Source organism: Curcuma longa, unplaced genomic scaffold (genome assembly GCF_044706935.1).
Source record: "Curcuma longa cultivar G26 ecotype Majalengka, Jawa Barat unplaced genomic scaffold, ITB_CL_G26_1.1 contig_7855, whole genome shotgun sequence".
NCBI lineage: Eukaryota > Viridiplantae > Streptophyta > Magnoliopsida > Zingiberales > Zingiberaceae > Curcuma > Curcuma longa.
Window position 1 is genome coordinate 9,640 of NW_027435052.1, and position 16,125 is coordinate 25,764.

At 36.1% G+C, this 16,125-nt stretch overlaps 2 pseudogenes; both read left to right on the forward strand.

Moving 5' to 3' along the window:
• The first annotated feature begins 458 nt into the window (after positions 1 to 458).
• Positions 459 to 13,802, forward strand: LOC141819510 (disease resistance protein RPS2-like; annotated as a pseudogene).
• A 262-nt stretch (positions 13,803 to 14,064) lies between these two features.
• On the forward strand, positions 14,065 to 15,274 carry LOC141819509 (putative disease resistance protein At5g05400; annotated as a pseudogene).
• Positions 15,275 to 16,125: the final 851 nt, after the last annotated feature.

Genomic DNA, 16,125 nt, shown 5'->3' on the forward strand with positions numbered 1-16,125 from the left:
GTTTTTTAAGGGTTTAGAGTTTAGGATTTATGATTTAATGGTTTTAGAATTTATGGTTAGTATAATAAATTCAAAATAAATTAGAATAATAAATAATAACATTAAAATAAATACAATTATAAATAAAAATTAAATAAATTTCTAAAACAACTATACTTCTAAATATACCTCAAACCGATATCTCTCCAATTTGTTTTGTCCACGCAAATTATAAATCTGCACAAACAATATTAAAAAATTAATCAACAAATTATTTATTTCAATTGTTAAGCAACAATTAAGTAATAACATTAAGTAAGATGATCATATAAAGGATATAGCATATCACTTATGGTAATTAAGCAAGTAATTAGCATGAAATAAATCATGCAAAACACTATAACATTCAAGCTATTCACTAAGATGTCCACCATCCACCAAATTCCTCAAGCTATTCACTAAACCAATACTGGCAACGGATGGCCAGCGCCGGCCAGGGGCGGACAACACCGGCTAGGGGCGGACAACGCCGGACAGGGGCTGCTAGCGCCGGCCAGGAGCTCCCACCGCCGGCCAAGGGCTGCCAGCGCCAGCCAGCGCCGGCCAAAGTCGGCCAGCGCTGTCCAGAGGCAGCCAGCGACGCCCGACGCCGCCCAGGGCCAGCCAGTGCCGCCCGACGCCGCCCAACGTCCGGCGATCTCTCTCCAGCGGCACCGACGGCGAAAAACATAGAAAAAAAGGAAAAAAGAGGGAGAAAGCTTACCGCGCGTGAGGAGGAAAGATTTCGGAGAGAAATCACTGAGATCCGGCGAAGGAAAGGTTCGGCGAGGGAGAAAATCGGCGAGGAACAGCTCCGGCGGCGTTCGTGGGGAGAGAATCGACGAGAGGAGGAAGATTTTGTCGCGTGGGAAGAAAAGGAGAAAGTTGGGATCTAGGTTTAAGTTGTTTTTTTTGCGACGAAACAGCTTTCGTCGCAAAATTCGTCGTCAATTTGGCGACGAATACTGGATTCGTCGCCAAGTTCGCGTGGAAAAAGTGGCGAACAGTCTAGATCTAGGGTTTCGCTGATTTGTTTGTGACGGATTCTATGTCGTCTCCAAAATCGTTGCCAAATTGGCGATGAAAAATTGGATTCGTCGCCAATTTGGCGACGAATTTTTTTTTTCGTCGCCAATTTGGCGACGAATTTGTTTTTTCGTCGCCATTTGGCGACGAATTGAGTATTCGTCGCCAAGTTCACATCGAAGAAAAAAAAAACAAAGGATCATGCTGTAGTACAGTGAAGTTTTGCGATGAATTTGGAATTCGTCCCTAATTTAGCGACGAAATTAGAATTCGTCCCTAACATGGGCGGAGCCACAGGGGGGCGCCTGGGGGCGGTCGCCCCCCCTGCCTGATGGGTTAAGATTTTATTGCATTTTATGGATTTGATTTGGATTTCTACATGAAAATAAAATGTTAAATGATATGAATTGATTGCAATTATGAAATATTGTATATTTTGGCAATTAATTCTATTTTCTGTGATTTTACGGTAAATTTTGAGTTAATGAAGCTTGATTGTGTGTAGGGTCCAAATTGAACCATGATTGAGTCAAATTGAACCAAGTCAAGTCAAAATTGTTGATTCGATGGATTACAAATGTCATGATCAAGATGTGAGTCGAACCGGAGTCGAATTGGACCTAAATTGGGCTTGATTTGGGGCTGAACCGGCTTGAAATGGGCTGAACCGGCGCTGATTTGGAATTGAACCGGGTCCGAACAGTAACTGAACCGGCGAATTCAAATTCACGTTATAATGAGAAGAAACACTGTAGCTGGGTGTCGCGACCACTGTAGCTGTACTGTAGTTCTTCGTTCCGCCGCGGCAGTTCTTTGGTTTTCTCTGCATTTTTCTTCGGCGATCTTCGAGATTTTCCTCTCAAACCAGTTTTCAGATCCCATCAGACTCCTTCGACCTTGATTTGGCATTTAATTGGAGCTGAGTTCTTTGGACGAGGGTTTCACCAGAGGCTTATTTCCGCGCACAGATTAAGCTGGTTTCTTCAGATCTAGATCGATCAGAGCAACCAAGGGCATTCCTAGGGGTTCTTTGAAGGTCCTTGAGGGTTTCCGAGCATTGAATTACAACAGATCTAAAGAATTTCTAGCTGAGATTTTGGATCGAAATCAAGCTCTGTTTTGCAACGGAGGGTTTCTGATACGCAATAATCAGAGCCGATTGAGATCTTAATCAGACCAAGATTGATTGGGATTTGTCTGAGATCTGTAGTTTTCACTTAAATCTTGTGTGACGATGAGATTGAGGCTGGTTTGTAAGGGAATTATCAAGATTCGAATCTGAATTTTGTTACTGCTGTGTTCTCAGTTTTCTTTCTGATTCTGAATTCTGTTGTTCCTAGATTTTACAGTGTTGGTTAATGTGCCTTGCTTTGTTTAGTTAATTCTTGTTAAATCTCTGTTCATTTAGAATCTTTCATTCGGTAAGTTGAATTTAATTCTGAAAACCTGTTTCATAGATCACTGTTCAGTATCAGTTTCATATGTGCGTATCATGTTTGAAATTAGATAGTTTCAGCAGTGATTGAAGTTGAAATTCATTGCATTGGATTAGTGTAATTGAGTTTGTGTCCTACAATTTTTAGTGTACATGGGATTGCATTTTTCATTTAGGTGAATTTGTCCAACAGTTCCTTGCTTGTAATAATCATGAAGTTAGGTTACGTTGCATTAGTTTAAAGTGTTTGTTGAGTTTATGCATTAGTTTCTGCATCTTATTTCTTGCACTACTTCTTTAAATTGAATCCATGTTTTTGAGTTTTTACTTTTGAAATTGTTCATGTTGCAATTGCTTGTTAAACCTTAGTTTGATTCCATGATCTTGTTGTTGATGGTTGCTTAAGTTTCTTTCATTTAGTTCTAAATTGTTCCTTGTTTCTGAATTCATGTTTCATTCACATTTTGTTGAAAAACACTAAAACCCCATTTCATATATAAAAACCCAAAAATAGAACGACTTCGTAGCTTGATTCACACGATTCTCTATTAATCCTTGGAAAATACGACTCGTGGCCCCTGTATTACATTTGTTTTGTGAGCTAAGGGTTTTCGATTATAAATTTTAATTTGAGGCTCATTCGTGACATCATTTGTGGGCGTATCACTGCCCCCCTGAATTAAAAAAGAACATGAATTTTGGATTGGAACATGACTTTTTGTTGAGTACAGTTTGGCGTTATATAAGTTTGGCATTAATATAACGTGAGAATTGATTATGATAAAAGCACCACTGGCATTGTAGGCAACTAATCACACTAACATAATTGGAAAATAGCATGAAAAGAATTTAGCAAGATCCTTTTGCTATTGAATTATCTCTTGAACCAAGTGCATGCTCAAAAAATCAAATACATCATGTTTAATCAGATAATTCACATCATTGCCTTAGGCAAACTTGATGATAGATGCCCAACATGTACATAAGGATCGGAACATAGCATAATTTCTAAAGTATCTTAGCTGAAAATTATGACCAGTGATCTAGTTTCTGAAGAACATTGTACAAATCAAGTAAAACATTTATAAATGGAAACAATTTTTGGATAATTTTTTTTACATATCTAAGGCATCTTAGAGAAGAATTTCGCTATTAGTTTCTCCAACAACCACCACTACCTCTTTTTCTCAATAGAAATTCAGAAAAATGTGAACTTTAAGGATATCTCAACTATTTCTGAATTATACCAGGTATATTTTTTTATATAAAAAATAATATTTTTTTATTGAAGGTTAGTCATTGCTAACTAATATGCACATAATTTTGTATCAGGTCTTATCGAAGACAGGAAAATCAAAAAGTTATTCTCTTCTTGACAAATTAATTTGACTTATCTTGATTCTACCAGTTTCTACTGCAACATCAGAGCGTGCATTTTCTATAATGAAAATTGTGAAAAATATGTTGCGGAACAAAATGGAAGATGATTTCTTATCAAGTTCTTTGATAATATATATTGAGAAGGATATTGTTCGCAGTTTTGATGTCAATTCTGTCATAGATGAATTTGAGTTTATGAAAAAGCGAAAGAGCACAACTTAGATTGCGTTGAATGTAATTTATTTCTTAGTTAATTTAAAATTTATTTTATTAGTGTGCAATGCGATGTTAAAAAATGGCCCCCCCTCGGCAAAAATCCTGGCTCCGCCCCTGGTCCCTAATTTGGCGACGAAATTAGAATTCGTCGCCAAATTAGGGACGAAATTGGCGACGAATTATTTTTGACAACGAAATTGGTAACGAATACGTTGAGTTGCTAAATTGACAACTAATATTTTGTACGTCGTAAATTTTATTGCATATTAGCGATAAAATTTATATTCGTCTCAAAATTCGTTGCTGATTGGCGACAAATTCGATTCGTCCCAAAAATTTGTCGCTAAAAAACTGTTTTTTTTGTAGTGTTATTAATATTTTGTTGTTTATTTTAAAAATATTATATATAGAGAGAGTTGACAATCGATAAAAACAAACAGATAATATTATGACAGTATTAAATAGGAACTCAGATCGCATGCAGTAAGAAAAAATAATAATAATAACAATTGATCTAAACTAATTAAAGGATTCTTTCGGTACTCGATTCTTAGCTTTCTTCACGATCCTTTAATTCGAAGAAATAAAAAAGAAAAGAAAAAAATATAGAAATTAAAGAGAAGAAAATAATACTAAAAAGACAGAGAGAAATAGAATATATGGGGATTGTATTGACTTTGTTCATCTATAGACTTTAGAAAGTACTCTTATTTCTGATTAAACCAATCGTGGAGATGAAGACCTCTTCTAGCTCTTAATTTGTCTCTTGAGAATATAAAAGAGATGTCTCTCTTCAAAAATAGTTATTGTATTAGCTGAGATCATCCAGTGGCAGTGGCACTGGCTGAGATCATCCATATTTAAAGTGAAGTCGCAGAAGTTGAGCTGTCCTTTTGTTAGCTAGCTGTAAACAGGTGCAATCACATGGCAGAGTGGAACGACTGTCGATGCAATAGACAGATATTTATTTATTGACTTAATGTTAATTACGAAAATCAAATTAAAATTACTTTTGAGTTAATTTTACCTATCCACAACTAAAAGGTTTTTTTTTTTCCATTTCTTGTCGTGCATAACGAACCAGTTCTTTTGACCGTCTTCATCTTTGTTTTGCTTCCCTTTCCTTTTCTTATTTGCTCTCTGCAAAAGAAACAAATCTCTAGGTGCTAACCATCTTCTTGTCGTTCTTGGATATTTTTGAATGTTCATAGAATTTGAACCACTAGTGTACATCCATCTATACTTCTCTGATTTATCTAATGATCGATAATTTATTAGATCAAAGAAAACTATAACTAGCTAGTTTGAAACCATCAAACATCAAAGTTGGTTGATCGTCCATTTACTAAAAACTAATAAATTTATTTAAGGTCTTCTTCACTGGACGTTGTCTTTTACAAACAAGCAAAGATATTTTTCAAATAGAATGTGAATTTTCATCTCAGTTTTTGCACAAAATTATGTGTGTGTATATTGTGGTTAGGTGTTGTTTTAAGTATTCAGTGAATGAAGAACAAATTATTAGGCATTTTTTTTTTCTGTTGCTAATGGATGTTTCACTCGAGCATTTATTAGATTTTTTTTTTTCTAAGGATATTTTTTCTTCTCTACAGTTATCATTTTCTTAATACTTGGCATGGTATCCTTTAGTTACTTATTAATATTTAGTTGTTTACTTTAAAAATATTAAATATAGAGAGAGTTGACGAGAAATTAAAGAAAAAAGATAATGTTATGGCATATTAAATAGGAAGAGATCAACCAAGAAAAAGAAAAATAATAGTAATTAGATCTAAACTAAATGAGAATTTCAATGAAGAACACGTTATTAGATTTGTGTTTTTTTGGTTAATGGATGTGTTTCACTCAGGCATTTATTTATTTTGAAAATATTATATATAGAGAGAGTTGACTAGAAAAATAAAAAGATAATGTTATGATAGTATTAAATAGGAACAGATCATAACAAGAAAAAAAATAATAGCAATTGGATATAAAGTAAATAAGAATTTCAATAAACAACAAGTTATTAGATTTTTTTTAGCTAATGGATGTCTCACTCGGGCATTTATTAGAAAAAAAACTTTTCTAAAAGCATTTTTTCTTTTTTCAACATAGAATCTTCAACTACTTGGGTTAGGAGTGTAGTCCGGATTCAAAATTATCTAGGGCTGACTATTTAGGAATAGCCAATGAGATTTGTGATAGAATTTAAAAATAAAATAAAATTAAAAATCATTAATTTTTTATAAAAAAAAAGTGAGGTTGGAGCCCACCCTAATGAAGGGTGGCTCTATCTTGCTTGACTTGGTATTCTTTTAATTTTTTTATTGATATTTAGTTGTTTATTTTGAAAATATTATATATCGAGAGAGAGTTGTTGAGAAAAACGAAGGACAATATTAAATATGAACAGATCACATCAAGAAAATGAAAAATAATACCAATTGGATCTAACTAATGAGAATTTCAATAAAGAATAAATTATTAGATTTTTTTATTGCTAATGTATGTTTCACTAGGACATTTATTAGGAAAAAAAACTTTTCTCTTAACGTCGAATCCTCCCTTATTATTTTCTTAATACTCAATTTGGTATCTTTTTAGTTTCTTCTCATTAATATTTAATTGTTTATTCCGAAAATAAAATATAGAGAGACAGTTGACGAGCAAAATAAAAAGACAATATTATGATAGTATTAAATACGAACTGATCAAGCAAGAAAAGAAAAAATAATATCAATTGGATCTAAACTAAATAATTATCTCGGTCGTGGGAGAAATAAAAAAGAAAAAAAATAAAAGAAATAGAAATTAAAGAGAAGGAAATAATAATAAAAAAGAGAGGATAGAAAAAAATAGCACAAGTGGGAATTGTATTGGCTTTGTTTATCTAATTGAATAAAACACTAATATGAGAGTTTTAAAACTCTTACAACAAATTAAACCAAGCATGACAATGAAAGACCTTTTCTTCTCTTGGTTTCGTCGTAATTTAGCTCTCTTGAGTCTATAAAAAGAGATGTCTCTCTTTCAGGCTTGTCAAAAATAGTTGTATTATTTTTTATATCATATATTTAATTTATAGTAATTAATTTTAGAATGGATAGTTTGACTCTACATTTCAATATTAAGTAAATTTAAGAAGCGAGATGACTCTTAATGTGGCGGCGTCCCAACGTCACTTGTTAGAATGTATCGCATGCATGCACTGCATGAGTTTCAAACCCAGATCATTTAAGAAAAATACCCTCTCATGTCATGGAGTAAATAATTAGTGCAGTAAAAGATCATACGTTGACCTCGGATGTTCCACAACGACTGACCTAAGGATACTGGACGGGATAACGATTATCTTGCGGGTTGTATTAATTTCATTAATTTGACTACTTACAAATGTTGGAATCAATCTTCTAAAATATATTGATTCAAAAGAATAATAAAAACAAACATTGTTGAATATTATTAAACTAAAATTTCATCCTAAATATCAATTAAATAATTATTTAAATATACTTAAAATCACAAAAAAAGAGAAAAATATTAATAGAAATGAAAATGATGGGTTATCATTCAGTTCAAAATCTCAAAAAGAATAATGTCGATATATAAGATGAAGAAGTTGAAGATAGTCTTTGTTCCCCATTTTGAAAATTTAATTTTAACGATGGGAATAAAATGCAGAGGTATCCTCATCCCCAAGACGATTAAAATCCAAATTGCACATCTTAGTTTTTGAACCGACTTCGACGTCTGAATTCAAACATTCAAGACATGATCCAGACCTTTGACTATTCTCTTTATTGGCTTTTGTTCCCATGGAATCAGAGGATACTAAAAAATGTTGAGACCCTTAAAATTGAGCTAGCATCAAGAACCATAATAACACTACTGACAGGTTCTTCTTGAGTAGATAACTGCGGATCACTAATATCATTAGGGATAAAGCATTGACAGAATGATCTTGAAAGTGAGATTTGCAGTTAGCATGCATTCCTTGATTTTTATCAAATGACTGTTCGACTCATAGTCAACAATCCAATCCACCTGAAGTCTGAAGTGTTTTGTTACCTTTGATATAGAAGAATCACTATTAAGAGAATACAATTTGGATGAGATAGTAGGTTTTACATAAACTAGAGATGTTGTTTTATTGAGAAATTGATTGTCCATAGCTTTACTAATTCTATCATTTGAATTAGTTGATTGCTTATCCTGATTTTTTTTTTTTTGCATTGAACAGGACCTAATTAAGGATGAAAGTTATTCCTTTTTAACTTTTCCACCAATGGCGCTTTGTCGAGGGAGTTATCGATGCATGAAACTTGCAATACGTCATCACCAATTTTATCGATAACTTCATGTACTTCATCATCGTCATAAATTGGATTATCAGTTGCCTCAATCTTGTTTTCCATGTCTCCTTAATCATATATTGTTGCCTTGTGGGGAAGCTAGATAGAATACGAATCATGAGAGTGAGCTGACCAATGGTTTTAATCGCTCTTAATCATTGGATTTCGGTTTTGTGATTTTTCACCAACTAAGGACGTTGGAAACTTGCATTTTGTCTCAAAATATGAAGTCGTTGAGATAGAGATTGAGTGTATCCTAAAGAAAGAAGTGACTTTTCATTTTCTTTTTCTTCTCCCAATCATGATGTTGGCTTCGTTTTATTTTTCTCATGAGCATCACAATTACTCCCACCATACCAATGCTCACCCTTTGAGTTTGATCACAATCAATTTGACTTTCATACGATCAGATACTTTTTTATATTAAAAAATTATTTCTAATTCGTTAAGCCAATCAACAAATCATTCGCCTTGAAACCTACTAGAACACTCAAGAAGATCAATTGGAACCCTAATATCTCCCCATCATTTCTCTTGACAATGATTTCTATGATTGTTATAGAGGTTTTGAAAAGTGGAATCCGAATTAGGATAAGGGAACTTATGACCTTTAAGAGACGCTGAGTTAATTTTATAATTTTTCTATGTAGATTAAAAATCTCATCTTGGGTACTAAAATCATGGTGTGAGGCTTTTTCAGGTGGAACCTGTCTGTCATGACCACAATCATGACCATGCAACGATTATCGATCGGATTTAATAAACTTTGATACCAATTTATGTCGGACAAGATAGTCATTATCATGCAAACTATATTGATTTCGTTGTTCGACTACGAACGTCAAAATTAATCTTTTAAAATATGTTGATTCAGAAATAATTTTAAAAAAATAAAAAATAAATAGCACGATTGAAAATATTATTAAATTAAAATTTCATCTTAAATATCAATTAAAGAATTATTTAAATAGTAAAATTCTAAGATAAAAAAATCTTAATACAAAATTTTAATAGAAATATTAAAATAAAAAAATAAAATTATTAAAATATGTCACTTCTCTTTTTGTTCAAGTCACTTCCCCTTTTCTTTGTGAGTAGGGAATACCCCCATTCATAGATCCGAGATCCACATCTATGAATTGAAAGGTCCGAATGATCAACTCCGCAATCAGTTGTTAGAATCAATAGGTGTTCAAATCGTTCATTTGAATAAATTGAAACCCTTCTTATTGGATGATCATGATACTTCCAAAAGATCGAAATCCTTGATCAATGGAGGAACAAGATTACCATTTTGCTTCAAAAAGATACCAAAGTGGGTGATTGACTCATTCCATACTAGAAATAATCGCAGGAAATCTTTTAATAACACGGATTCTCATTTATAATGATATTCCATGATCAAGATAATTGGCTGAATCCCTCTTTTTACAAAGTAAATTCACTTCGATTCTTGAATGATCCAAATCGATTCTGCTTCTATTGTAACAAAAGATTCTTAATGTATCATCTCATAGTCCTCTATGGAGAGGTCATCAGGAAATCGAAACGTACCTTCACGTGGGAGGGTATGGTATCACATGGCTTCATCGGGATTCCATCCTTAATTATCATGATAATTTTATTATTATATGCTGACATTTAATTTTTGTCCATTAATTAAAGTGGCAGTAATGGTGCTGTCCTTTTGTTAGCTAGCTGTAAACAGGTGCAATCACATGGCATAGTGGCTCGACTGTGGATGCAATAGACAGATATTTATTTATTGGCTTAATGTTAAGAAAATCAAATTAAAATGACTTTTGAGTTAATTTTACTTATCTACATTTAAAAGGTTTTTTTTTTTCATTTCTTGTCGTGTATAACGAACCAATCTTTTGACTTTCTTCATCTTTGTTTTGCTTCGCTTCCCTTCCCTTCCCTTCCCTTACTTGCTCTCTGCAAAAGAAACAAATCTCTAGTTGCTAGCTAGCTTCTCCTCGTCCATGGTGGGCATCAAATCCACTAAATTGTAACGTAGACGTCAAATGGTGCCTGAGCGGGCTGTGGGCATCGCGGCGGCTGGGAAGGCCAAAATCTGCCATCAAGAAGTTGAAAAAGGAAATGGCAATCTTGAAAGCCAAAAGAGACGACATCAAGAACAAGATCAAGGAGGCGGAGCGTGAAGGGAAAATTCCGACCAACGAAGTGAGCCAGTGGCTACGGGAGGTGGAGATATTGGAAGGCAAAGTGGCTGATATCGAGCAGGATTTCCAAACCATGAGTGAGTATTCTCTTCTCCCGTATATACCTTTTTGCCTTTTCACGACAATTCCATTGCAAGTCTTGTGTATGTTTTGATCCATACAAGCTACTATTGCTTTTATCTATAAGGGATTATTGTTTTGTTTCATTAGGATGCTTCAGTTGGTTGCTTCAGTTGCAGTTGCTTCAATCAAATTGGCAGCACGTCGAGTCGGACACAGGAAGCAGGAGATCAAGTCCCTATCAGAGAGTCATCAAACTACTGCTCTATCATTCTTGAGTAGTGAATAAGCTCGAAGAGGCTAATGGATTGATGAGCCGAGCTGGTGGCACTGAATCCGATTGCCACAGATCTGAGCAGGCTAGAATCTGGCATCCAAAAATTGGAAAAGGAAATGGCAAGATTGAGAGCCAAAAGGGACGACATCAAGAACAAGATCACTGAAGCGGAGCGCGAGGGGAAGATTCCGACCAAAGAAGTGAGCCAGTGGCTACTGGAGGTGGAGACATTGGAAGGCCAAGTGACTGATATCAAGCTGGATTTCCAAAGTATCAGTGAGTATTGTCCCATATATACCTTTTTGCCTTTTCACGCCAATTCAATTGCAAGTCTTTCTTTGTGTTTTGATCCATACAAGCTACTACTGCTTTTATCTATAAGAGAGAAAAAGTTTGTTGTTTCCATCTACTGCTTTGTTTCGTTAGGTTGCTTCAGTTGCAATAATTGCTTCAATCAAATTGGCGGCACGTCGAGTCAAACACAGCAAGCAGGAGATCAGGTCCCTGTCAGAGAGTCATCAAACTGCTGCTCCATCAATCGAAGAGCGACGGAGAAGCTCGGGGAGGCTAATGAATTGATGAGCCGAGCTAGTCAATTGGATCCGATTGTCACAGTTCGGCCTCCGAAACCCATCGTGATGCTTCCCATCTCACACAGACCACCTGTTGGGATCGAGTCGTATGTGGAGAACATTGTGGGCTACATCGATGGTGGAGAAGGCAACATCATAGGCATCTTACGGAATGGGTGGTGTCGGTAAGACCACCGTATTGAAGAGCATCCAGCAATACTATCTTCATAACAATACCATATTTGATCATGTCATTTGGGTTGTGGCCTCCAAAGACTGCCAATTGAAAAAGCTCCAGATGGACATTGCTAAAATTAGGACTGAACACACTGACAGGAGAATGACGATGAATCAACTTGTGGTGATAAGTTGTTTAGCTACTTGAATAACAGGAATTGCTTACTGCTTCTTGATGATATTTGGGAACATGTGGATCTTCAACTGTTGGGGATGGCACACTCAGCTACTGAGCAAGGTCAACAACAACAACGCAAAGTCGTGGTGTTCACGACCCGCAGCGAGACAGTGTGTGCACAAATGAAAGCAGAAAAGAAGATCAAAGTCAAATGTCTAGATTCAAATCAAGCATGGCAACTCTTTGAGCAAAACAGCGATAGGGATGTTCTCATCTCAGATGCTGGAATTAAGTTCGTTGCTAAAAAACTTGTTAAAGAATGTGCAGGTCTTCCGCTCGCTCTTATCACCGTCGCTCGGGCCATGTCAGGGAAAAAGTCTTGGGAAGCTTGGAAGGAAGCTCTCCATCAAATAAGGGAAAAACATGACTGGACAACCATTAATCTTTCAGAAGATTCACTTCCAGAAGATTCACATCATGTATAAAGCCTTCAAGTTGAGCTACGACAGTTTAGAGAATGACTTCATAAGAGAATGTCTCTTGTGTTGCGCTTTGTGGCCTGAAGATTATGAGATCCACAAATTTGAAGAGTTGATACCATGTTGGATAGGTCGTGGCATAATCTGTGAATTTAATGTAATCAATGAAGCTTTCCCCAAAGGATACTCCCATTTGGAAGCTCTCATGGCTGCATCCTTGCTAGAGACTCCTCTAGACGACAGAATTATTATGAGGCTGAACATGTAAAGATGCATAACATCATCCGCGACATGGCACTAATGATGGTCTCTAGGTTGATGGGGAATGGAAGGGAATGGATTGTAAAAGCTGGCATTGGGTTGCATAATGTGCCTAGACAGGAGGAATGGCAGGAGGCAGAGCGAGCATCATTCATGAGAAATCAGATTACATCTTTACAAGATTATGGAGTTTCCACTTTTCCAAAACTTTCTATGTTGATTCTCCATAACAACAATCGTCTGACAACAATTCCTCCGAGTTTGTTTGCAAGCATGCCTCATCTAACATACTTGGATCTCTCTAAATGTTATATAACTGAGCTTCCAATGGAGATCGGTAGCTTAACTGAGCTTCAATATTTAAACTTGGCCGAAACTAGTATTACAAGACTGCCGATCGAGTTTGGTTGCCTCAGCAAATTAGAGTACTTAATTCTAAGGGATACTAAGCTTAAGATTGTACCCAATGGGACAATATCCAAATTATCAATGCTTAAGTGGTTGGATATAAGAGAAATTTATTCTGAAAGTGAGTGGTGGTGGGATGAGTTGATAGATTTCAAAGGATGCCACCAAATAAGTCTGGGAATTACCATTAATCCAGTTGAGCTCGAAAGATTTAACGAATTACCAAATAATGTCTCCGTGTGGAATCTCACTGTGAGAGGATCAGAAAGCTCAAAATTTCCAAAGTGCGATGTGGGCACTTTACAATGGAGTCCCAGAGTAAGTGACAACCTCGAGTGTCTAGAAATATCAGATGTATCAGGAGACATATTAATGATGAATATAGGCGTGGACTGCGAATTCAGTTTCAGATGTTTGAAGACTCTCAATTTTAGAAGACTAAGACAATTGGAAAAAATTTTGTTGAATGGAGTTGAGTTCGACAACCTTCGTGACTTATACATTTCTGATTGCCCCAAGTTGATGGATGTTTCTTGGGTTCTACAACTGCCAATCCTTAATCTTCTAAACATATCAAAATGTTGTCAAATGGAGGAACTAATAAGTAATGTTGGGAACTCCAATTCTAGCTTTGACATCAACATGTTGATTTTGAATGAAATGAAAAACCTGCATCGCATTGCATCCCAACCACTCCATTTTCCCTCCTTGGAATATATAGAAGTGGAACGTGCCCAAGTTTCCGAAAATTACCATTTGGAGCTGAAATATTGAAGACAAATTAAAAAGGATTACAAGGTGATCAAACTTGGTGGGACAACTTGGATTGGGATGATGAGAGCATCAAGAATTCCCTCACCCCTTATTTTAGGTAACACATATATTTTCATACCAAATCATTTATTACCTATTCTATTTTGTCTTATATATGAAATCAATGAACATTTAGATCTAAATGGTTTAATATTTTATGAAGTAGGCAAAATTAAATAGTTTAAGATGCATGCCTTCCTTTGATAATGTTTTTTTTATAATTATGAAATTAAGAGAGCCATCAAACTGCTACTCCATCAACCGAAGAGGGGTGAAGAAGCTCGACGAGGCTAATGAATTGATGAGCCGAGCTGGTGCACTAGATCCGATTGCCACAGATCTGAGCAGGCTTGGCATCAAGAAATTGGAAAAGGAAACAGCAAGATTGAGAGCCAAAAGAGACGACGACATCAAGAACCAGATCATTGAGGCAGAGCGTGAAGGGAAAATTCAAACCAACGAAGTGGACCAGTGGCTAAGGGATGTGAAGGAATTGGAAGACCAAGTGGTTGTTATCAAGCAGGATTTCCAAAGCATAAGTGAGTACTTTACTGTTCCTTTTTCCTTTTCATGCCAATTCAAATTGTCACTCTTTGTGTTTTAATTCATACAACCTACTGCTTTTATGTATAAAAGAGAGAGAGAAAAAGTTGTTTCGGCCTGCTCTTTCTTTCATCATGTTGCTTTAGTAACTGAACAGAAGCTTTTCCTGCAAATCTAGAGGACCAAGAAAACGCAGCCATTCAAAAACAGCAAGCAGGAGATGATGTTCTCATCAGAGAGTCATCAAACTGCTACTCCATCAATCGAAGAGCGGCGGAGAAATTCAGCGAGGCTAATGAATTGATGAGCCGAGCTAGTGCACTGGCTCCAATTGCCACAGTTGGGCCTCCGAAACCCACCATGATGCTTTCCATCTCACACCGACCACCTGTTGGGATGGAGTCGTATGTGGAAGACATTGTAGGCTACATCGATGGTAGAGAAGGTAACATCATAGGCATATACGGAATGGGTGGTGTTGGTAAGACCACCATATTGAAGAGCATCCAACAACACTATAACCATAATATATTTGATTGTGTCATTTGGATAGTGGCCTCCAAAGATTGTCAATTGAAAAGGCTCCAGATGGATATTGCTAAGAGTCTAAGACTGAAAACATTGGCGGAGAGTGATGATGAACGAACATGTGGTGATAAACTATTTAGGTACTTGAAGAACAGGAATTGTTTACTACTTCTTGATGACATTTGGGAACCTCTAGATCTTCAATTGTTGGGGATAGCACACTCAGCTACTGAGCAAGGCCAACAACTGCATAAAGTCGTGGTATTCACAACTCGCAACCAGACAGTCTGTGCACAAATGAAAGTACAAAAGGAGACAAAAGTCAAATGCCTAGATCCCGATCAAGCATGGCAACTGTTTAAGCAGAACATCGACAGGGATTTTCTCAACTCAAATAAAGAAATCCAGTTTGTTGCTCAAGAACTTGCTAAAGAATGTGAATGTCTTCCAGGCGCTCTTATCACCGTTGCCCAGGCCATGGTACGGAAAGAGTCTTTGTACCTTTGGAATTATGCTCTCCATCAAATAAGGAATTACCATGAGTGGAGAACCATTGGTCTTTCAGAAGATTCAGCCGTAATGCGTAAAGCCTTAAAGCTAAGCTACAACAGTTTAGAAAATGACTCTTTAAGAGAATGTCTTTTGTGTTGCGCTTTGTGGCCTGAAGATTATAACATCCACAAATTTGAGGAGTTGATACCGTGTTGGATAGGTTGCGGCATAATCCGTGAGTTTAACGTAATCAATGAAGCTTTCACCAAAGGATGCTCCCATTTGGAAGCTCTCATAGCTGCATCTTTGCTAGAACACTCCTCTAGACGGCAGGTTATGATGAGGCTCAACATGTAAAGATGCATGACATCATCCGAGACATGGCACTGTCGATGATCCCTAGGTTGAATGGAAATGGAACAAAATGGATTGTAAAAGCAGGAATTGGGTTGCATAGTTTGCCTAGACAGGAGGAGTGGCAAGAGGCGGAGCGAGCATCATTCATGCATAACCATAATCTATCTTTAATTACTAGAGTATGAAACTTCTACTTTTCCAAAACTTTCTATGTTGATTCTCCATGGTAACCATCTGCGGGGGATTCCTCTGACTTTGTTCACAAACATGCCTCTTTTAACATACTTGAATCTCTCTAACAATCTAGGTATAAGAAAGCTTCCAAAGGAAATTGGTAGCTTAGTTGAGCTTCAATATTTAAACT